This window comes from Capra hircus, chromosome 21 (genome assembly GCF_001704415.2).
Source record: "Capra hircus breed San Clemente chromosome 21, ASM170441v1, whole genome shotgun sequence".
Classification (NCBI taxonomy): Eukaryota; Metazoa; Chordata; class Mammalia; order Artiodactyla; family Bovidae; genus Capra; species Capra hircus.
Window position 1 is genome coordinate 40,848,795 of NC_030828.1, and position 26,038 is coordinate 40,874,832.

Here is a 26,038-nt window from a genome sequence, read left to right on the forward strand (position 1 = left end):
AGTGCAGACAATGGCAGACAGCTAGAGCCGATCGAGTCAAGTCCTGATGCTGAAGGGAAAGGACAAGATTCTGCCACTGGAGTCACGGGCATCCCAACTGACCTTACAGGGGCTGAACTATTTTCCAGACTCAAGAGACCCAGCTACAGGATGGTTCCTGGGTGTCCACAGGCCTGGCAATGCGACTACAACCTGAGTCTGTGTGAATCCCCGGGGAGATGCCATCCATTCTGTGAGTTAGTCTGGGCGAGTTTCCGATCATGCAGCTAGCAAGCACCAAAACAATTATACTGTGAAGCCAACAATCAATCAGCATCAGTTTATATTTCAGTAAAAGTATTGCGGGAATGGTCACTTTTCCCAACATAACCTCAAGACCCAGCAGTGGCAAAGCCAGAAGCAAACAATAGCACTGGACAGCACGATTTAGGGAGAGAGCATCTGGCTTGGCTTTTCCAGGCTGTTATTGCCTCGGTGGTATTCCTGGTCCCCAACCTAGATTAAGCCCCATATCTCCATCAATTTATCTGCACTCATGATCTTATTTTCTATCTGACAATGAGATTCTGACACTCCTGGGACTTTGGCAGCAAAAAAAAAAAAATTGAAAAACAAAACCCCTATTACATTAGCTTCTACTGTCATCTCCTGTCTTTGCTGGCTTTTGCCTATTTCCTTGGGCCAGTCAACAACCAAACCAAGGCAACAGTGGTCTGGCCTCCTTTCCAGGCACAAAGAACATGCCACGCTAGTCAGAGTTTGCCACCAAAGTGTTTACTTTGTTCTGAATTTTAACAAACATGACTACTGTCCCACCTCCAAGGCACACTGCTGGCTTCAACCAAGAACCACACTGTGCATTTCTCATGCCTCAGACTTTGGATGGCCGCGGGGCTAGGAAAAATCTCAGTGACCCCTTGGCCTGGACTCTGATTTATTGCCATTATTAGAAAGGCCCCCAAATATTTAAAACTTTTTTGAAGAAAATAATGTTTCAATTGTGAAACTATTAATGTACTAATCCTAAGTTTCTGTCCACTGTACCAGATCTTGACAACGCTGTTACAGAATCTAAGTGGTGAAAGTTTCTAATACCTGAACTCACCTACTATGATGCTTTAGGTGTTGCTACACTGTGAGTCCCTCTAGTATGGAGTCAAAGCTCCATTCATCTTAGTCCTGCCATCCTGACCTATATCCCCTCACCACAATGCCCGGCACACGAGAAAGGCTCGGAAATGATGGGATGATGGAGGGAGAGAGAAAGGGAAGAAAGAGGGATGAATGACTAAATGAGCTTTGGGGCCATACATCGAAACTGTAAATTTCATACTATAAAATCTCCTGAACACATCCATCACTAAGTAAAAAGCTGAGGAAGCACAAACGGCTTATCTTAGTCCAGACTTTTCCTGATGCCCATAGTCTTCTTTCAGGTCAAATATCCTTTGAAATATGTAAATTTTGGAGTGAAAAAATATACTAAATCATCAAAGTCCTCAGCCTTTAAGCAGGACCAGAATTGACCCATCCGCATCTATAACAATGGAGCTATTCTCTTCATGTTTTTAAGGAAATGTTTGGAAATGTCACTGGGCTGTGAAGCCTTACTGGGTATCCTCCTAAATGCACATCCCCCCCCCCCCCACCAAGAGTTATTCTAGAACAGAGCTATGCTAACTATAATAAGCACATGAATTACTTTTAAGCTAAAATTTAAATGTTAAATTATGTAGCTGAAACTTCAGAAAAGAGTGACTCTTACTAGCCAAACAAGCTCTATTTTAAGAATTGGCAACATCTTTATCTAGTTTTTCCAATGTGGTTGAAAATTCGTACATACTGTACTTTCAACTATTTCACTGAAGTTCAAAATCAACATTATTAACATGCAAAATAAAAGCTAATTTTTATTGAAAATATTTCCACAGAAGTCAGATGTCTCTGAACTGGGTTTCCAACAGGACTGACCTTGGTGAGATGAACAATGAGAATGGTATCCCTTATAGCTCATATAGCAGGATGACACTATACAGGTAAAGTCATCTCTAAGTTGGCAAAAGGTCAGTATAGTTTACACCAAGAAAGATACCAACTCCTCACAAGCAAAGGATCACCATCATGGAATTGATATGCTAGAGAGGGGACGCAAAATAAATGACAGATAAATTACCTATTGTGTTAAAAGATTATAAATTCTACTGGAAAATGAAAAAGTATTGCAAGGTTGGGGATGAGAAATTTGTTGGAGAGAGTAGTATTAAGTAGCCTCGGGCTGGCTTTGTTAAAAAGGTCAGAGTCAAACAAAAACTTGAAGGAGATGAAGCTCTGAAGCAATGCCATGAGATTTCCTCATAAAAGGAGTCTCACCACCATGGCCCAGACATCCAGGATAAACTGGCCCTTAGGACTCTAATAGAGACATTGGGGCTGATAACAAGGAGACAGGTGAACAATGCTAGCATTTCTCTGCTCTTCATCAGGGTGAGATGCTGGCCCTGGATCTCCAGTCATGCACATCAGAGCTGTGAGTGAGCTGGAATGCAAGCAGCTGCTCTCTGACAAAGCCCCTTGTCTTCCCTCTGCTCCTGGCTGCCTCTGTAGGAATTCTGGGGTGGTCCATTCTTATTCAATAAATTTGGATATCCATACTCGAGATACAGCAGTGGTGATGAAGACTGGTATCAGGTCATATTTACGTATTCACAAAACTGAGTTTTGACCTGAAAATTTCACCACGGGGCAGACTAAAACCATACCCAAATTGATCATGCTTAGTAGACGAAGTGATCATCACTCAGCTCTATGTCTTGTCCGTCGGACTGCTGTATAACAAGTGACCACACACTGGGTGGCTAAAACGATAAAACACTTATTTCTCACAGTTACGGAAGCCTAAGATCAAAGTGCCAGATTAAGGGCCAGAATTAAGAAGACCGAACTGCTTCTTAGTTGGCAGATGGCCACTTCTCATTGTGTCCTCACGCCACAAAGAACACAGGGAAGAAGCAAGCTCTCTTAAGTCTTTTCTTGAAAATGAAAGAGGCTCAGTCATGTCTGACTCTTTGCGGCCCCATGGACTATACAGTCCATGGAATTCTCCAGGCCAGAATACTGGAGTGGATAGCTGTTCCCTTCTCCAGGGGATCTTCCCAACCCAGGAATTGAACTCAGGTCTCCTACATTGCAGGTGGATTCTTTACCAGTTGAGCCACCAGGGAAGCCCAAAAATACTAGAGTGGGTAGCCTATCCCTTCTCCAGTAGATCTTCCTGACCAAGGAAATGAATCAGTGTCTCCTGCATCACAGGCAGATTCTTTACCAGGTGAGCTACCAGGGAAGCCCCAAGTTTCTTCTTAAACTGGTGTTAATCCCTTCCATGAAGGGTCCACCCTCATGACCTAATTATCACTCTAAGGCCCCACATTTTAATACCATTAAATAGGGGATTAGTATTCCAACATATAAATTCTGAGGAAACGTGAACATTTAGTTCATAACACTGTTAAAAATCATATTTTAATATTGTAAACTTAGATTAAGAGTGTATCTATAAACGTCTATACAGTTTGGATTTTACTACACTGCATATCATTGAAATGTTTGTACTTTCCAGTCTTAAAATCCTTCAGTAATGTTCACCTTTCTCTTCCGGTCTCCATCAGAGGTGCCAGAGATCTGGTTAACCTTGGCCCAAACCCCAGTGCTTTAGGCTGAAATAGTCAAAAACCTTCCACATCTCTCTAGGTGTTCTTATAATTCACTTTCTCACTGGTTCCACATTCCCTTGTCTGCCTAAGCGCCTTCTCCAACCTGTGTATGTTCAGAGCTTAGCCCCTGCACTGGGTGTGTGTGTTAAAATACAAAACAAAACTTACCATTTTAAAGTGTTCAACTGAGTGATATTAACCGATTCTCAATGCTGTACAACTTTCACCACTATCTCATTCCAGCATTTTTCATCACCCCAAACAGAAACTCCCTACCCATGAAGCAGTCAACCTACATTATACATTAACTAGCAACCAGCAGTAATCTGATTCCTATCTCCATGGACTTGCCTATTCTGGTAATCTCATACAAATGGGATGAAACAATGATACCTGTGGCCTCTTGTGTCTGGCTTCTTTCACTTAGCACAGTGTTTTCATGGTTCATCCGTGTTGTAGCATGTAACAGCCCTCCACTCCTCGCAGCTCCTGGGCAGTGGATTGGCCCCAGGGCGATCAGCAACAACAGAGAGGCTAGGGAGCCATCTGCTCCTGGGCATCCTCCAACATCGATCGGCTCCAGCCAACAACTCCACCAGGCCCCCGAGAGGCATGCTGACCAACACCCTCTTTACACACACTCAAAAGACGGACAGCCAAGGCGCCAGGCATGTCCTCCAGCTACATGGAACAGCTGAAGGACACGTCCCTGCTAGTCAGAGCCTGACAAAATGTGGTCCACTGGAGAAGGGGTTGGCAAACCACTTCGGTGTTCTTGCCTTGAGAACCCCATGAACAGTATGAAAAGGCAAAAAGACATGACACTGAAAGATGAGCCTCCCGGGTTGGTTAGGTGTCCAATATGCTACCAGGGAATTGCAGGGAAATAGATCCAGAAAGAATGAAGAGGCTGAGCCAGAGCAGAAAGGATGCCCTGTTGTCGATGTGTCTGGTGGTGAAAGTAAAGTCTGATGCTATAAAGAAAAATATTGCATAGGAACCTTCATGAATCAAGGTAAATTGAAAGTGGGCAAACAGGAGATGGCACGAGTAAACACTGACACTTTAGAAATCAGTAAACTAAAGTGGATGAGAATGAGCGAATTTAATTAGGATGATCATTATATCTATTACTGTGGGCAAGAATCCCTTAGAAGGAATGGGGTAGCCCTCACAGTCAACAAGAGTCTTAAATACAACATTTGGGTGCAATCTCAAAAACAACAGTATGATCTTGGCTTGTTTCCAAGGCAAACCATTCAACATCCCAGTAATCTAAGTCTATACCCCAACCACTAATGCTGAAGCTGAAACCGAATGATTCCAGGAAGACCTCCAAGACCTTCTAGAACTAACACCAAAAAAGATGCCCTTTTCGTCATAGGGGACTGGAATGAAAAAGTCAGAAGTCAAGAGATACCTGGAGTAACAGACAAGCTTGGCCTTGGAGTACAAAATGAAGCAGGGCAAAGTTTTGCCAAGAGAACACACTAGTCATAGCAAACACCCTCTTCCAAAAACACAAGAGACAGCTCCACAATGGACATCACCAGATGGTCAATACTGAAATCAGATTGATTATATTTTTTTGCGTCCGAAGATGGAGAAGCTCTGTACAATCAGAAAAACAGACCTGGAGCAGACTGTGGCTCAGATCATCAGCTCCTTATTGCAAAATTCAGGCTCAAATTGAAGAAAGTAGGAAAAACCACTAGACCATTCAGGTATGACCTAAATCAAATCCCTTATGATTATATAGTAGAGGTGATGAAGAGATTCAAGGGATTAGATCTGGTAGGCAGAATGCCTGAAGAACTTTGAACAGAGGTTCTTAACATTATACAAGAGGTGGTGACCAAAACCATCCTCAAGAAAAAGAAAAGCAAGAAGGCAAAGTGGTTGTCTGAGGAGGCCTTACAAATAGCTGAGAAAAGAAGAGACATGAAAGGCAGAGTAGAAAGGGAAAGATATACCCAAATGAATGCAGAATCCCAGAGAAAAGCACAGAGAGATAAGAAAGCCTTCTTAAGTGAACAAGGCAAAGAAATAGAGAAAAACAATAGAATGGGAAAGACTAGAGATCTCTCCAAGAAAATTAGAGATACCAAAGGAACATTTCATGCAAAGATGGGCACAATAAAGGACAGAAATGGTCTGGACCTAACAGATGCAGAAGATATTAAGAAGAGGTGACAAGAACACACAGAAGAACTGTACAAAAAAGATCTTCATGACCCAGATAGCCACGATGGTGTGATCACTCACCTATAGCCAGACATCCTGGAATATGAAGTCAAGTGGGCCTTAGGAAGCATTACTAAGAACAAAGCTTGTGAAGGTGATGGAATTTCAGCTGAACTATTTCAAATCCTGAAAGATAATGCTGTGAAAGTGCTGCACTCAATATGCCAGCAAATCTGGAAAACTCAGTAGTGGCCACAGGACTGGAAAAGGTCAGTTTTCATTCCAATCCCAAAGAAAGGCAATGCCAATGTTCAGACTATTGAACAATTATTCTTGTTTCACATGCTAGCAAGATTATGCTAAAAAATCCATCAAGCTAGGCTTCAGCAGTATGTGAACTGAGAACTTCCAGATGCTCAAGCTAAATTTAAAAAGGCAGAGGAACCAGAGATCAAATTTCCAACATCCAATGGATCATAGAAAAAGCAAGGGAATTTAAAAAAAAATCTACCTCTGCTTCATTGACTACACTAAAGCCTCTGACTGTGTGGTAATAGCAGACCATGCAAAATTCTTGAAGAGACAGGAATACCCAAACACCTTACCTTCCTCCTGAGAAATCTTATACAGGACAAAATGCAACAGTTAGTAATGGACATGGAACAACAGACTGGTTCCAGATGGGAAAGGAGTGTGTCAAAGCTATATATTGTCCCCCTGCTTATTTAACTTATATGCAGAGTAGTAGTAGCAGTTAGTTGCTCAGTAGTGTCGACTCTTTTTGATCCCACGGACTGTAGCTCACCAGGCTCCTCTGCCCATGGGATTCTCCAGGCAAGAATACTGGAATGGATTGTCATTCCCTTCTCCAGAGGATCTTCCTGACCCAGGGATTGAATCCGGGTCTCCTGCATTACAGGCAGATTCTTTACCGTTTGAGCTATAGGGAAGTCCTCTCCATGCAGAGTACATCAGGTGAAATGCTGGGCTGGGTGACTCACAAGCTGGAATCAAGATTGCCGGGAGATATATCAACAACTTCAGATATGCAGAAGATACCACTTTAATGGCAAAAAGCAAAGAGGAACTAAAGAGCCTCTTGAAGAAAGTGAAAGAGGAGAGTGAAAAAGTTGGCTTAAACTCAACATTAAAAAAACTAAGATCATGGCATCCAATCCCATCACTTCACGTCAAATTGATGGGGGAAAAGTGGAAACAGTGACATATTTTAGTTTCTTGGGCTCCAAAACCACTGTGGACAGTGACTGCAGCCATGAAATTAAAAGACACTCCTTGGAAGAAAAGCTATGACAAACCTAGACAGCATATTAAAAAGCAGAGACATCACTTTACCAACAAAGATCTGGATAGTCAAAAATATGGTTTTTCCAGTAGTCATGTATGGATGTGAGTGTTGGACCGTAAAGAAGGCTGAGCACTGAAGGATTGATGCTTTTGAACTGTGTTGCTGGAGAAGACTCTTGAAAGTCCCTTGGACAGCAAGGAGATCAAATCAATCAATCCTAAAAGATATCAACACTGAATATTCATTGGAAGGACTGATGCTGAAGCTCCAAAACTTTGGCCACCTGACACAAAGAGCCAATTCACTGGAAAAGACTCAGAGGGCAAGATGAAAGGGGCAACAGAGGGCAAGGTGGTTGGATGCCATCACTGACTCAATGGACATGAGTTTGAGCAAAGTACAGGAGATAGTAAAGGACAGGAAAGCCTGGTGTGTTGCAGTTCATGGGGTCACAGAGAGTCGGACACAACCTGATGACTCAACAACAGTACCTCATGCCTTTTATTTTTAATATTTATTTGTATTTCTTTCTTTATTTGGTTGTGCTGGATCTTAGTTGCAGCATGCAGGATCTTTTATTTTCACTGTGGCATTCGAAATCTATAGTTTAGACATGCAGAATCTTTAGTTGCGGTATGTGATCCAGTTCCCCAGCCAGGGATTGAACCTGGGCCCCCTGCATTGGGAAAATGGAGTCTTAGACTCTGGACCACTGTGGAAGTCCCAGTACTTCATTCCTTTCAAGGGCTTAATAGTCTCATTGTATGGATGCACCACATTTTATGGTTTCTTTCAACATTCATATTTTTCGTCTGAACACCTGTTTTAAATTCTTTCCTATATACATTTCTCTCTCTCTCTCTCTCTCTTTTTTAAGCTTTGTTTACTTCATTGTGGTCCAGTGATTAAGAATCCACCTGGCAGTGCAGAGGATGTGGGTTCCATGCCCGGTCAGGGAACTAAGATCCCACCAGCTGTGGGGTAATTAAACCTGCCTGCTGCAACTACTGAGCCCATGCATCACATTTAGAGAGTTCGCGTGCCACGTCTAAACAGTTCACGTGCCGCGTCTAGAGCGTTCAAGTGCCACAGCTAGAGCATTCACGTGCGGCATCTAGAGAGTTCACGCGCGTCTAGAGAGCTCACGTGCAGCGTCTGGACAGCTCATGCACATCTAGAGAGTTCAAGTGCCGCATCTAGAGAGTTCACATGCCGCGTCGAGAGTTCACACCCTCCAGAGAGCTCACGCGCCGCGTCTAGAGAGTTCACGCGCCGCATCTAGAGAGTTCACGTGTGTCTACAGTTCACGTGCTGCATCTAGAGAGCTCACGCGCCGCGTCTAGAGAGCTCACGCGCCACGTCTAGAGAGCTCACATGCCACAACAAAAGATCCTACGTGATACAATGAAGGTCTGGCATGCTGCAACCAAATAAATACATTAAAAAAAAAACCTTCTCATTTCAAGCATGATATGAAGTTGTTAACTTTGCTGATGATGTGGGAGACCATGAGGAGCCCTCATGAGGTATCACATTACAAACAGGCTGCTTCCCACCATCTCTCCGGCTCCGGATCCTTGGTCTCCTGCAGGGGCCACAGACAGACCTTCCATCTTTTCACTCAGATTTGTCTCTTCTCAATGAGGTTCCATGAGGTGAGGCCTCATTTTTTTTTTAACCCCAAGAAACCGTGTCAAGGAAGTTCTAAACAAAACATCCCTCTTGCTGAAAGGAATTCAGCTGAATACAGTTTCTTTCCCTTGTTACATAAGGATCTTTGTAGAACTGGCATAAGGTAATAAACTGATAAACCCAAGAAGCCAGAAACCACACAACTCATGGATTTCCTATGATGGGGGCAGCACACTCATTGGCAGCACTAATTTCTCCCCCTCAGGTAACCCATTAGTTAGTTGTGTACTAAGAGTCAATAAAATTGGGACTTAAATCAAGAAAATATCTTTGGGGAATATGACATAGCTGACTATAAAGCTCCCCAAGAAAGCAGTGGGACAGCCTGGCTGTTTGATCTGGACCTAGATCCCTAACACATTTCACAGTTAGCCTCTGTCCACTCCTTGTCCTTCCCTACAGAACTAAGAAAAGGACAAGACTACCAGAATATCTAGGATCTGGCTAGAAGTAAAATGGAAGAGTTACGCAGCTTGACACAGCTACTGGGATGGAAATGTTCCAACAATTATACATTCCACTACAAACAATCTGAACAGCGGCTGTCGTATCAAGAAATAGAACAGGGACTTCCCTGGTGGCACAGTGGGTAAGAATCCACCTGCCAGTGCTGGGGACATGGGTTCAAACCCTGGTCCAGGCAGATTCCACATGCCTTGGACCAACTAAGCCCATGCAACTACTGAGCCCATGTGATGTAACTACTGAAGCCCATGTGCCTAGAGCCTGTGCTTTGCAACAAGAGAAGCCTCCACAATGAGACGCCCGCACACTGTAATGAAGAATAGCCCCCGCCTACTGCAACTAGAGAAAGCCTGTGCAAAGCAATGAAGACCTGGTGCAGCCAAAAATAAACATAAGAAAGAAACAGAACAACTTTCTGAGTTTAATGAAACAAACTTGTTAATGCTGTCATATGCCAGACACTGTATGAAGCACTAGGAATATACTAAAGAATCAATCTTGGCCCATCCCTTAAAAGAGTCCCATTTAGTAGACAGAGGAAGATACCCAAACAATTAAAGGATTATATGATACTGAACAGAAGTTAATGGAAAAGGTAGAAAAATAGAGGGAAGATGGAAGAACACACACATGACAAGTGACAGGACTGTTGATTACGGAGTTCATCTCTTCAATTTCCTTTGTTGTAGCCCTATTTCCACCCCGCCCCCCATGACTCTCATCCGATCTTCTGGATTTGTTTGCTAACTGGCCTTCCAGCTGCTTAGGCTCTCCTCCCTGCAGACTACTTTCTACTTTGTCACCAGGTTAACATATAAAATTCAAACCTGATAATAACCACTCACTGAGCACTTTCTAGGGATAAGGAGTTGTGTTAAGCATTTTACATGCATTATTTTATTCCACCCTTGCCTTACTAAATGGCAGTTTGCTCACCTAGCAACTAAAGTTAGTGATAAGGAAAGTGGTAGAGATAGGATTCGAAACCAGTTGTGTCTGAACTCTGTGTCATTCGACCTCAGCTACTACCATGTATTGGGCTTCCCAGGTGGCACAGCGGTAAAAGAATCTGACTGCCAATGCAGGAGATGCAGGAGACGCGAGGCCGATCTCTGGGTCAGGAAGATCCCCTGGCATAGAAAATGGCAACTTGTTCCAATACTCCTGCCTGGAAAAGTCCATGGACAGAGGAGCCTGGTGGGCTACAGTCCATGCCGTCGCAAAGAGTCAGACACGACTGAGCAACTAAGCACACACACACTACCGCATATCGCCTCTTCTATCAGCCAGAATTCTTTGTTATATAGAACTGATTTAAGCAGAAAACAGGTTTATTAAATACAAATTAAGTGTAGTTCTGCTTCCATTGAAGAAGTAGAAAATCACAAGACACCCGAACAATATAAAGAACTATAATGCAGTGTGTAAAGTTTTTACTTTCGGTGAGCCTATCAGATCAAAAAGGGTCTGCTAAAAGCTGCAGGTAAGGAGACATACACTAAGAAAAGCCCTCCAGCATTCTGGGCCACTTACAAAGCATAAGGCAACAGCAGCCCATAAGAGGAATCTGAAGTCTGTGGTATACTGAATATAATCACAGAAACGACAAAACACAAGCCCATCTAAACCACTGACTAGACTAACTCGACCCTCCACAGCAATGGCCTAACAGAATACAAATTATACCTGATTCTGATTTACCTCACTCCCTACCGTTCTATACACAGTGTCCAGCACCCAGGGAAAATGACAAGTATTACAAAAAACCAGAAAACATGGGCTGTTTTCAAGATACACAGCAATAAACAGAACCAGACCCATAAGCCAGATGAGTGCAGTACAGCAGATATTGAAACTATTGGAAACAAATTTTAAAGTAGCCATAAGTAGTTTGTTAAAAGATCCAGTGGAAAAGGTAAACCAAATGAATAAACAGATGTAGAAGTGGAAATTCTACATCTCTTTATGCATAGAGATGGAAGTTAATTTTTAAAAGTCAAATGAAAATCCTGGGGGTGGGGAACCCTTTAATGGGTTTATCAGTAGACTAAACACAACAGAGAAAAGAATTCCTGAACTTGAAAACAGGTAAACAGGGACTTCCCTGGTGGCACAGTCGATAGGAATCTGCCTGCCAATTCAGGGGACACCACTTCAATCCCTGATATGAGAAGATTCCACAAGCTGTGGAGCAATTAAGGCCCAAGAGGCACAACTACTGAGCTCTCACTCTGGAGCCTGTGAGCCACAACTGCTGAAGCCTGCACGCCCTGGAGCCCACAGGCTGCATCTACTGAACACACGGGCTGCACTCCTGAAGCCCCTGCTCTGCAACAAGAGAAACCACCACAATGAGAAGCCTGTGCACTGCAACAAAGAGGAGCCTTTAATCACTGCAACTACAGAAAGCCCATGTTCAGTAACAAAGACCCAGTGCAACCAAAAATAGATGAAAAAAATACATAAAATTATTTTTAAAAGAAAATTGGAATTATGCAACCTGAAGCACAGGAGAAAAAAGAGTGAAGAGGGAAAGTTATCTAAGGCATTTTGGAATAATTATCAAATAAGAGAACTTGAAGATGCACAAATAAAAGACAAAGAATGGAGAAGAAGAGATTATGGTCATATATTTTCCAAAATTAATAAGCCACAGATCCAAGGGACTCAGAGAACTCCAAACAGAATGAATTTAAAATACACACATACACAAGTGCACACACACACCTAGACACATCAGAATCAAACTGCTGGAAAGACCTTGCTGCAATTTATGTCAAAGAGTGTTCTGCCTATGTTTTCCTCTAAAAGTTTTATAATGTCTGACCTTACATTACCTTTTTTCATCCATTTTGAGTTTATTTTTGTGTGTGGTGTTAGGGAGTGTTCTCATTTCATCCTCTTACATGCAACTGTCCAGTTTTCTCAAAACCATTAATTGAAGAGACTGTCTTTTCTCAGTGTATATTCTTGCCTCCTCTGCCATGGACTAGATGACCATAGGTGACTAGGTTTATCTCCAGATTTTCTATCCTGTGAATTAAACACTTAAAAGTAAGGCCAAACACTATAAAACTCTTAGAGAAAAACATAGGCAGAATACTCTTTGACATAAATCAAAGCAAGATCTTTTTTGACCCACCTCCTAGATAAATGAAAATAAAAACAAAAATAAATAAATGAGACCTAATGAAACTTAAAAGCTTTTGCACAGCAAAGGAAACCTTAAACAAAAGGAAAAATAGAGAAAATATTTGCAAATGAAGTGGCCAACAACAGATTAATCTCCAAAACATACAAGCAGTTCATGCAGCTCAATATCAAAAAAACAAACAACCCAATCAAAAAAATGGACAGAAGATCTAAATAGACATTTCTCCAAAGAAGACATACAGAGAGCCAACAAACACATGACAAGATGCTCAACATCACTAATTATTAGAGGAATGCAAATCAAAACTACAATGAGTTATCAATTCACACTACTCAGAGTAGCCAATATCAAAGAACCTACAAATAATAAATACTGGAGAGGGTGTGGAGAAAGAGGAACCCTTATGCACTGTTAGTGGGAGTGTAAATTGATATGGCTACTATGGAAAACAGTATGAAAGTTTCTTAAAAACTAAAAACTACCATATGACCCAGCAGTCCCACTACTGGCCATATATCTGAAGAAAGCCATAATTCAACAAGATACACACACCCCAATCTTCATAACAGTACTATTCACAAAAGCCAGGACATGGAAGCTACCTAACTGTCCATCAGCAGAGGAATGGATAAAGAAGCTGTGGTACATATATACAATGGAATATTACTCAGTCATAAAAAGGAATGAAACTGGGTCCTTTGCAGAGACACAGATGGACCTAGAGTGTGTCATACAGAGTGAAGCAAGTCAGAAAGAGAAAAACGAGTACTGTATATTAACACATACATGTGGAATCTAGAAAAATGGTATAAATGTTCTTATTTCCAAAGCAGAAATAGAGACACAGATGCAGAAAACAAATGTACGGATACCAAGAGGGTGAGCGTGGTGAGAGGAACGGGGAGATCGGGATTGACACATATACACTATTAATACTATATATAAGGTGGTAACAAGTGAGAACATTATGCATAGAACAAGGAGCTCTACTTAATGCACTGTGGTGACCTGAATGGGAAGGAAGTTCAAAAGCCCACACAGGGCTTCCCTTGTGAAGTTCACAGTAGAAACCAACACAATATTGTAAAGCAACTATATTCCAATAACAATTTTTAAAAGAATAATCAAACTGTGAGAAATCAATAGTAAAGAGAAAACCTAGATAGTAGCCAGAAAAATAAGAAAGATTATAAAATAAGGAAGAAGGATAAGATACACAGTGAACTCTAGTCAGAAAGTATGAAAGCCAGAAGACAACAGAAGCGACAAAGTGTGTTTGTACTAAAAAAAAAAAAAAAAAGTTAACTGAGATTTTTACATCCAGCAAAAATCTTTCAAAAATAGTAACTAAAGACTTTTTTCAGACAAACAAAAACAGAATTCTTTGCTAGCACTGACATACTACAATTATGTTAAAGTATGTTCTTTAGGCAGAAAAACTGAAACTAGACAAAAAATTGCATTTATACAAATTGAAGAGTCCTGAAGTAAAAAATGGAGGTAAATTTTTTTTAAGTTTCCTCCTATCCCAAAGAAAGCCAATGCCAAAGAATGTTCAAACTACTGCACAACTGCACTCATCTCACAAGCTAGCAAAGTAATGCTCAAAACCCTCCAAACCAGTTTTCAACAGTACGTAAATCATGAACTCCCAGATGTTCAAGCTGGATTTAGAAAAGGCAAAGGAACCAGAGATCAAATTGCCAACATCTGTTGGATCATCAAAAAAGCAAGAAGAGTTCCAGAAAAACATCTACTTCTGCTTTATTGACTACGTCAAAGCCTTTGACTATGTGGATCACAGCTAACAGTGGAAAATTCTTCAAGAGATGAGAATGCCAGACCACCTTACTTGTCTCCTGAGAAATCTGTATGCAGGTCAAGAAAACAATTAGAACTGGACATGGAACAACAGACTGGTTCCAAATTGGGAAAGGAGTACATCAGAACTGTATATTGTCACCCTACTTATGTAACTTTTATGCAGAGTACATCATGCAAAATGCCAGGCTGGATGAAGCACAAACTGGAATTAAGACTGCTGGGACAAATATCAATAACCTTAGATATGCAGATGACACCACCCCTAATATGGCAGAAAGCGAAGAAGAACTAAAGAGCCTCTTGATGAAAGTGAAAGAGGAGAATGAAAAAGTTGGCTTGAAACTCAACATTCAGAAAACTAAGATCATGGCATCTGGTCCCATCACTTCATGGCAAATAGATGGGGAAACAATGGAGACAGTGAGAGACTATTTTGGGGGGCTCTAAAATCACTGCAGATGGTGACTGCAGCCATGAAATTTAAAGACTCTTGCTCCTTGGAAGAAAATCTATGACCAACCTAGACGGCATATTAAAAAGCAGAGACATTACTTTGCCAACAAAGTTCCATCTAGTCAAAGCTATGGTTTTTCCAGTGGTCATGTATGGATGTGAGAGTAGCACTATAAAGAAAGCTGAGCGCAGAAGAATTGATGCTTTTGAACTGTGGTGTTGGAGAAGACTCTTGAGAGTCCCTTGGACTGCAAGGAGATCCAACCAGTCTATCCTAAAGGAAATCAGTCCTGAATATTCATTGGAAGGACTGATGCTGAAGCTGAAACTCCAATACTTAAGCCACCTGATGTGAAGAACTGACTCACTAGAAAAGACCCTGATGCTGGGAAAGATTGAAGGCGGGAGGAGAAGGGGACAACAGAGGATGAGGTTGGATGGCATCACCAACTCGATGGACATGAGTTTGAGCAAGCTCTGGGAGTGGGTGATGGACAGGGAACCCTGGCATGCTGCAGTCCATGGGGTTGCAAAGAGTCGGACACAACTGAGCGACTGAACTGAACTGGAATTACTTTTAAAACTTCTTAAAGGTTTTTTTTATTGTTCTTGCTGTTTAGTTGCTCAGTCATAGCCAACTCTTTTGCAACCCATGGACTACATAGCCTGTCCACCAGGCTCCTCTGTCCATGGGACTTCCCAGGCAAGAATACTGGAGTAGGTTGCCATTTCCTCCTCCAGGGAATCTTCCCAACCCAGGGATCAAACCTTAGTCTTCTGCATTGCAGACAGATTCTTTACCCCTGAGCCACCTGGGAAGCCCTTTTAAAAGATTATGACTGTCTAAAGCATAAATAGTAACTATATATTTGGGGGTTAATAACATATATAGAAGCAAAAAGTGAAATAGTACTAACATATGTAAATAGATAGCCAATGGGAATTTGCTGTATGACTCAGGGAACTCAAACTGGGACTCTGTAATAAACTAGAGGGGGTGAGAATGGGTGGGAGGGAGATTCAAAAGGGAGGGGACCTATGTATGCCTATGGTTAATTCATGTTGATGTATGACAGAAATCAAACCAATACTGTAAACCAAATTAAAAATAAATAATTTTTAAAAAAGCAAAAAGTGAAATAGTAACAGAAAAGATGGAAGAAAAGAATGAAAGTGTACAGTTACATTATTTGAAAGGCAAGTGTGGAAAGTTAAAGATAAATACTATGATCCCAAGAGTAAATCTTTTTAAAAATACAGGAAACTAATGAGTCAATGGGCTTCCCAGGTGGCACAGTGGTAAAAAATCCGCCTGCCAATGCAAAAGGTGCAAGAGACACAGGTTCAATCCCTGGGTTGGGAAGATCTGGAAGAGGAAATGGCAACCTAGGTGCTCCAGAATTCTTGCCTGTAAAATTCCATAAACAGAGGAGCCTGGTGGGCCATAGTCCATGGGCAACTGAGCAAAGTGAGTCAATAGGAGAAACAAATGAAATTATTTAAAATATCTAGTAACGTTGCCACTCCAGTACTCTTGCCTGGAAAATCCCATGGATGGAGCAGCCTGGTAGACTGCAGTCCAAGGGGTCGCTAAGAGTCGGACACGACTAAGCGACTTCACTTTCACTTTTCACTTTCATGCATTGGAGAAGGAAACGGCAACCCACTCCAGTGTTCTTGCCTGGAGAATCCCAGGGATGGGGGAGCCTGGTGGGCTGCCGTCTATGGGGTCGCACAGAGTCGGACACGACTGAAGTGACTTAGCAGCAGCAGCAGTAACATTGCAAGAACACAGGAAAAGAGAAAAAAAAAAACAAAGATGGGACAAACGGAAAATAACTAGCAGGATGGTAGATGTAAATCCAACCATATCGATGATTACATACAATGTACATGTATGCGTGCTGAGTTGCTTCAGTCGTGACTGACTCTTTGAGACCCTATGGACTGTAGCCCACCAGGCTACTCTGTCCATGGACTTCTCCAGGCAAGAATACTGGAGTGGACTGCCATGCCCTCCTCCAGGGGATCTTCCTGACCCAGGGACTGAACCTGAGTCTGTTACATCTCCTGCATTGGTAGGAGGGTTCCTTATCACTAACATCACCTGGGAAGCCCACCTATGGATCACCCACAGATAATGGGGTCAATTAATCAAGACACAACAACTTTAAATGTCACTGTACCTATTAACGGAGCCTTCAGAATACATGAGGGACAACTGATTATTGCTAAAAGGAAAAATAGACAAATTCTCAACAATATTTAAAGACTTTACAAAACACTCTTCTTTTAGTATTTGATAGAAATACCCCACCCCAAAAAGTCAGCAATGCTGAAGACTTGCACAGCAGCATCAACTAATTTGATCTAATTGGTATTAACAGAATATTGCACCCAGAAGCTGCGGAATAAACATTTTTCAAGTGAACAGGAAACATTCATCAAAATGGATATTTTGGGCCATAAAACAACTTTCAACAAATATATAAACAATGTTGAAAAACAACTTTCAACAAATATAAAAATATGAAATCACACAAAGAATGTTCTCTGAATATATTGGGATTAGATGAGAAATCAATAATAGAAAGATTCCTGAAAATTTAGAAACTAAACAACTCACTCCTAGATAACCCGTGAGCCAAAGAAGAAATCGTAAGATAAATTAGTAAATATTTTGAATGGAATAACAATGAAAATACAGTGTATCAAAATTGGTTGAATGCAGCTAAAACATTATCTGGAGAGGAATTTGTAGCATTAAGTGTTTATATTAGAAAAAAAGAGGAGTCTTAAATCAATAATCTAAATTTGTATATTAAAAAAAACTAAGGAAAGAAGACTTCATTATACCAAAATAAGTCAAAGGAGCATATGATAAAGAACAGAAACCAAAGAAATAAGAGAAAATTAATACAGGAAATTCATAAAGCTAGTTCTTTGAAAAATTCCATAAATTGTATAAATCTTTAGCCAGACTAAATCAAGAAAAACAAAGGAAGATACAAATTATCAATATGAAGATTAAAGAAGAAACATCACTACAGAGCTTACAGATATTGAAAGGATAATTAGGCAAAATCTCAATCAACTTAAGGCAAAAAATTTTGATAATTTAGATAAAATGGATGATTTAAATAACATTTGAAAGTTCACTTTTTAAAAAGATAACATGAATATTTATTAGAGATTTGGGGCCTTAGTTTTAAAATTTCTCACAAAGAAAAATTCATGCCCAGATGAGTTCACTGATGAACTGTACCAAACATTTAAAGAAGAAATCATATTAATTATATACAGTCCCTTGCTAATCAACTCTATGAGGTCAGCATTGCCTTGATACCAAAACCAAAGACATTACAAGAAAACTATGAAAATTCCCCATAAAATATTGGCAAATTGAATCCAACACAAAAAAATAAATAATATTACATCATGACCAAATAGGGTCAATGCAAAGTTCGTTGAACATTTAAATCAACTTTTGAAAAAAAAAATCACTTGTCATAATTCACCATATTAACAGCAAGAGAAAAATTCCATGATGATCTCAATAAATGCTAAAAAATATTTGACAACATTCATTCATGATAAAACCTATCAGCAAGCTAGTATAGCTGGCATGTCTGAAATAGGTAAAGAACACATAAAAACCTACAGTTAGCATCATCCTTAGTGGTGAGAAACCAAATGCTTTTCTTTCAAAATTAAGTCTGCTCCATAAAATAGACTGTATAGCACAAGGACTATATTAAGGATCTTCTAATAACCTACAGTGGAAAAGAACCTGAAACTACACACACACACACACAGACACACACATATGTATATATACACACACATGCATGAGTGCTAAGTTGCTTCAGTCATGTCTGCTCTTTACCACCCTATGGACTGTAGCCAGCCAGGCTCCTCTGTCCATGGGGATTCTCCAGGCAAGAATACTGAAGTGGGTTGCCATTCCCTTCGCCAGGGGATCTTTCCTACCCAGGGGTCGAACCCGTGTCTCTTATGTCTCCTGAATCGGCAGGCAGGTTGTTTACCACTAGTGCCACCTGGGAAGCCCATATACACACACACATATAAAACAATCATTTTGCTGTACATCTGAAACTGACCCGGTATTGCAAATCAACTATATTTCAAACACATACACACACAAAGTAGGTCTGCTCCCATCAGCAACTCTCATAAGTCTCATGCGTACTGTTCTCTACTCAATGGAGGGGCACTGAGTCCACATCTTGGGGGGAAGCAAATCAGGCTAGATGGCACTGGAACATACTCTTGTCAGAAAGCTATACGGCTTTAAAGAACACCAGCCATGCAAATAGGACAACCAACCTCACTCTGAAGCATCAATAATAACATGATATTTTATTATTGTCATTGAACAAGTTGATTCTGGGAAAGACCATGAGATAATGACAAGCCAAAAAGGAAAGTTCCAAACAGCAGAAGTACAAAAAAGGTAGTTGAAATACACAAGAATGATGACTAGTAATAGGATACGTTTAACTTTTTCATTTTAATAATGGTAACACATATGGTACTTTGCTTCTTTTATTAAATAGACATCTGTTTACGAACTATATGTAATGGGACTTCTCTGGTAGTCCAGTGGTTAAGAATCTACTTTCCAATGGATGGGAGGTGAGTTCAATCCCTGGTTGGGGAACTAAATTCACATATGCAATGGGGCAACTAAGCCCGCTCAATGCAACTAGAAAAGCTCGCACACCACAATGAGAAGCCCTTGAGGCACAAGAGAGAAGTCTACACGCCACAACTGGAGAAGATCCCGCACACCGCAGCGAAGACCCCGCACAGCCAAAAGTCCAAACAAAACAAAACACTGAAAATGATACTAAAGTATAAAAAAATAAATAAAGTATATGTACTTACTCGTTCCACCTGGGTAAGAAAAGCAACTCACAGAACTGTGAGAAATCAACTGTTCCCAGACAACAGGAACTGTGGGCGGAACAAGGCCTGGGCTACTCACATAAAATAAGCAAGCAGGAGGTAAGGACAACCGCATGCTGCTGCTGCTAAGTCGCTTCAGTCGTGTCCAACTCTGTGAGACCCCAGAGATGGCAGCCCACTAGGTTCCTCTGTCCCTAGGATTCTCCCGGCAAGAATACTCGAGTGGGTTGCCCTTTCCTTCTCCAATGCATGAAAGTGAAAAGTGAAAGTGAAGTCGCTCAGTCATGCCCGATTCTTAGCGACGCCATGGACTGCAGCCTACCAGGCTCCCCCGTCCACGGGATTTTCCAGGCAAGAGTACTGGAGTGGGTGCCATTGCCTTTTCCAGCAAACTATCCTAGAGTCCTGCTAACTCCACAGACTCAATTCTTCCTCTTCTATGAAGTAAAGCTTTCAGGTGGCCCAATACATATAACAAAATAATATAGCAATAGGAATACATGAATTTTCAAAATTGCAAACGTCTCCATCAATGTATCAACCATGACAGCAGGTTATAGAATGCTGCCCAAATGAGACTGAAAGTCCATAATTCTGAGGAAAGACATCAGACTGCAAAAAATTAAAACCTATGAGAAAGGTGTGAACTAAAACATCTCAGAGACTAAACAAAAAAGAAGCTCACCTGGTGACCCATGGCCTAGTGACAGTCCCCCTGGACCACAAAAAGCAAGTTTTGAGTCCTGACCAAGAATCAATTGACCAAACACCCAGATCCAATATCTCAATTGGACTAGGATATTTCTTTTTCTTTTGAGTCTAATCAGAATTTTTGAAAGCCCAGGAAAAAAATTAGTATTACAAAAAGTCTAGGAGGATAACAAAATAAATAAAGCAGTGATCCAAGGAAGCAGAGGTGCCAGATTTTGTGAGAACTGAAGCTTTAACAATTTGCCGTCTTTTTCGTACATAAGGTCACACAAAGTGAGGTATAAAAGTAAATACATATCTCAACAAAAGGAGCCTTGTAAGAAGCTGTACAAGCTGTACGTGCTTCACAAGAATGAAATCTGCTCTTACTGATTCAAAAATCTTTAAGAAGAGCTCTTAGCCAAAGCAATAAGGAAATAAAATCATACAGGTTACAAAGGAGCAGATACAACTGTTTTATTCACAGTTGACAAGATCACCTGCACACAGAATCTTAAAGAATCTATACAAAAAGAGCTATAAGAATTATTGAGTGGTGTAGCAAGGCTGCAGGATACAAAATCAATTATAAAAATCAATCGTGTATACTAGTCATGGACCATTGAAGACCGAAATTTAAAAGCTGTATCATTTACAAGCATATTATAAAACATAAAAATTAAAATTATCATGAGATACTACTACCCATCCACTAAACAATTAAAAAAAAAATATATATATATATATATATATATATATATATATATATATATATATATATATATCTGACACTATCAAGTGCCATAGATGATGCAGAGCAACTTGTAATGCAGAATGGAAGGACCACTTTGGAAAACAATCTGGCAGTTTCATTCATAATTTAACATATACTTATTATATGACCCAGTGATTTCATTCCTAGGTATTTATCTAAGAAAAAAAAACACAAATGTCTATACAGGAACTTGTACATAAACATTCACAGCAGTTTATATATAATAAAGCAGAAATTGGAAAAAACAGATGTCCATAAGCTGGTGAATGGATAAACACATAGTGATAAAACCAATATCATTCAACAGTAAAAAAAAGGAATCAATTGTTATATACAACATGTGTTCATCTCAAAAGCATTACACTAAGAGGGAAAAAAAAGTCAGACACAAAAGCCTCATATTGCATGATCAATTTATATGAGGGTTTGGAAAAGGCAAACCTCCAAGGACAAAGAGATCAGATGGAGGCTGGGAACAAGAAGAGAGGCTTGACTACAAAGAGGGCATAAAGGAACTTCATCAGGTGATGGGAATAGTCTGTATCTTATCATATTGGTTACACATCTGAATATACTTGGCAAAACTCATTGAATTATAAACTTTAAAAGGGTATATCTTACTATCAGTTTGTTATACCTCAGTAAACACGACAAGGAAGGAAGACAGGAAAGAAGGGAAAAGAATAAAGAGGAAACGAAAGAAAGAAAACTGGGTTGGCCTGCTCACAGGAGATCTTAGAAAGATGGAGAACCAGGTTTGGAGGCTCTGTAGCCAGCAGTCACGCCCAAAACCATGCTGGGGTGATGGTGAGGCATCATGGCTGATGCCGGGCAGAGACACTCTGGCTTCCACCCCTGCCTCAAAACAGTGGACACCGGGCATTGCCCCCCAGGGGCTTGCCCTCTGCTGCCTCTAGAAATGAACAGCTCCATTTCCAGAAATGGAGTTTTCTTGGGGTCCCTGTTTCTTCATGTCATGATTCCGGTCTGGAATGGAGACATCTGATTGGCAGAGCCTAGGTCACATGCCCACTCCTCAACAGCATGGGAGACTGGCAGAGAGAGCACATAACACTTTCAGCTTCTACAGAGAGAAGCCCCTGCATTCTCGAGGTGGGGAACTCCTCTCACACCGGAAGCAGGTTCCCGACTGTCTCTCCAGCATAATTCTCTTCCAGGCAGCCAAGAAGAGTGAACTGTCTACCACAGCCCCCACATCATGACTCTGATAAAGAATTTTAGATGAATGCACAGTGCCTGTTCCTCTGTCTTCAGCATCCTCTTGCCCCACTGCCTGACTGGCTCTAATCACTCAGAACTGTCACTGTCCCCTGCAGGCTGTTGATCTCATGTCCTCCTTCCCCGTCTCCATCTGAGGAGCTCCTACTCATTTATCAAAGCCCACTTCAGGAAACTCAGCCAACTCTTAGCCTCTCTACACCCTGCTCTAGGATAGAATTTAGTAGGTATGAAATTAACGTTTGGTAGATGAGAACTGCCCTTCTCCAAAATCAAAGAAGAGAAAGATGTACTTTCAAACATAAAATAAATAACATTTAAAACTCTACTCCGATAGTCAAAAGTAATAGCATAATTTTTTATGTTTTCCAGAAATTCTGAACCAACAGATGACCTTTGGCTCAATATCTTTATTCCTCACTGTGTCCTGAAGATTCTCTCTGAACAAATGAGTCGAGTTAAGACATAATATGAAAACTCTCACTAAGCCAAGAAACACAGAGAAATAAAATACCCTCAGATCCCAAAGGGGCTCAAGACCTGTTCCAGTGTAAACCTGAAGCCAAGATAAGAAAATGGTATATAGTTGACATCTGTTGTGAAATGCTTCTCATTGATAACTAGCAAAGTCAACAATTTGATTGCAGATCCTAAATTACTCCCTGCAAAGCAAACAAGCAAACAAAATACAGCTAATAGATACAGCTGACCTGAAACAGAAATAATATCTTCATCATCTCTGTCCCCACTGACTGACCTAGACACCTGCACGAAGGAGGCAGTTCCAGGTCACAGCATTCTGGGGACGGCACCCACTGGAAGCCCATGAGTGCCTGGTGAGGAGGCTGGACTCCAAAACCTCCCATATCTCACATCCCCTGGTCCTCACACTAGGTGAGAAGTCACTAACCCATCAGTGGTCCATTCCACCTGCACCCCGAGTCAGCTTTGTATTCCTCTCTCTGTTTGGACATTCTTCCCTCTACAAAGATCCCTTCACAGCCATTTATTTATTCTGCCTTCCTTGTTTAAGATGGCAGCATGCCCTTTGCTCTCTTTCATCTTTGCTCTTCCCTCTATAGTAGCCTTCTGAGCACATAAGGGTTTTGAATCTCTTATTTGTGCATTTTTACATCTTCAATTCCATTTTTAAGGTGGCATGAAGTCTATTATGAAGTCCCTCCCTCCCCTCAACACATACTGTGTGTTGCCCTCTGTCAGGGTGAGCTTCAGTCATGCTAATTTCAACAATTAATAGGCTACTAGTGGAAGCTGATGGCCAATGAGCAATAAGAAAAAGGAAATCTAAATAAAAAGTGTTCAGCTGAAGCTAAATGAGTCACAGTGGGCATCCAGAGAGGCCAGGAGCTGCTGCAAGCAGCCTGCCCCATCTCATCCCACTTTGGCAAAGATTAGCCCTACCTATCCCCCTCATGGAGCCTCAGAACAGCCCCCAGGGGCAAGAGAGGCCATCCCATTTACCCAGCTCCCAACAACCATTCCTAAGAACTTTCAGAGCCAAACATTTTAAAAAATTATTTTTTACACAAGGGAGAGAGGCTGAAATCATAAGCAAAAGAAAATCCCAAGAGATAGCACAGCTTCCCAAACAAACTCTCTAGACTTGGGAACACGTACCATTTCCATTTTGTACGCAGAGACAAAAAATTTTTATAACCTTACAAAAAAGTTACATAAACAACACTATCCTCTTTGTTGGTTTCTTTTTTTAAAAGGATTGTTTTGAAAATAGATAATTTTACTGATGCAGGAGCCAAGAATTGTTGTTCTGCCTTGAGGAGCTGTTGGATGTCCCTACTGGCAGGGCTGTTTGCCTAAGATTATGCGCGCTTGCTGGGGACATAAAAATAAGCACCTCCACGCCCTTGCAATTGGACAGAGCTGCACCTGCATGGAGCTTGGTGTGTGTCGGCCTTGGCGCTCAGAGAGCACCAGCTTACTCTCACCCACTCAACTTAGAATTTCCTCAAATCAAAGCTCTCTCTTATTGAGGCTACAAAGGCGGATGAGAGTGCAGTGTAGAGGGTATCTTTACACGCAAGCTGACCAAGTAAATGATACTCAGAAAAGAAACATACAGTCTGACAGTGTTCAGAACAAGCAGGCAGAGGGCAGATGAGAGAAAAGGTCAGCTGCCAGGTAAAACACATCAAAATAGAACTACTTGTTTTGAGGCTAGTATTTCTGGTAAAAGGACATACCAAAAAAAAAAAAAAAAGGAAGAACGCTCCAAGAGAACAGTGGTTGTAAACAAGTACACTCCACCAAAACCTGGTTCCATCCCTGCTGCTGCTGCTCCTAAGTCGAGTCAGTCGTGTCCGACTCTGTGCGACCCCAGAGAGATGGCAGCCCACCAGGCTCCTCCATTCATGGGATTTTCCAGGCAAGAGTACTGAAGTGGGGTGCCATTGCCTTCTCCAGGTTCCATCCCTACTCAGTCTCAAATGAGATTTTTCTGATGAACCTGGGGAAACAGTGACAGAATCCATGCAAAATAATAGCACACAACTTAGCGGCAAGCAATCGTGAATGGTGTATAAAGATTATGCTTTGTGTATGTAAGTCTGCTTGAATTAGAAGTACAGAACATCCCCACAAATGGCTGTTCCTCAATCCAAAAACACAGAACGAGTGACTCTAAGAGAGAAGAGCAAAGCTAAATTTTCCTGCAATAAGAATGCATCCCACGGATGTGCTCTGAGGCAGACACCCAAAAAAAAAAAATTCTTCTGCTACAATCACTAACTTCTGCAGTTTCAGTTTTCTCTTTAATTATGTTCTCTCAGAATAGTAATTTTGACATTATTCTTCCCCAACAAAACGATGAAAAGAAAGTCTCTGAAACGTTATACACACAACGTTTTTAAACCTACACTGCCAGTGTTCAGTTTTTCTATGCAATATCACCTTGAAAATAACCATGTCCTGTCCTTAAATATCGAAGCTTCTTGGGGTAGACACTCATTCACTGCCCTGATCCCTGTACCAACCACAGAGCCTGGCTCATGGTGCTGCTCAAGAATTATTATCTGAGTTATCGTGCATATGAACAAATGTAAACAAAGCTATAACTATCTACTTCCAGTTTTTGGACAATCCCTTTCTTGCAAACACTGTCAGCAGAGTAATTTTCTGAGCAGAGGCGAATATTTTTAAATTGGCAAATCAACATTTAAAGAAGGAGTGGAGGGTCTGTACTTGTTGATTTACAAAAGGACATCAGTTCTTACTCATTTTGAGCTGAGAATCAACTTGGGAACATGAGGAGGCAGAAATGTGGGCCTGTTGATTCTTGAGAGACCCTGCCAGTCAGCAACTCCTGCACCTCAACACAAGGGCATTCTTTGCTATTTTTCTTGGAAAACTATGAGAGCGTGCCATGAGGGTGTCTTATCGGCTTCCAGGTGTAGGCAGTCCGCCCAGCCGCTTCAAACAGGGCAAGCCGGGACGGGGAGGGACAGCCAGTAATGGAACCCAGGATGCGCCTGCCGGGAGCCTTTTCGGATACAAGCCCCGATTATTCCCATGGCACCTGGACTGCCCACTGTTTTCTTTGATTTTTAAAAGATCCCAAGTAACACACACAATGGAAAGTT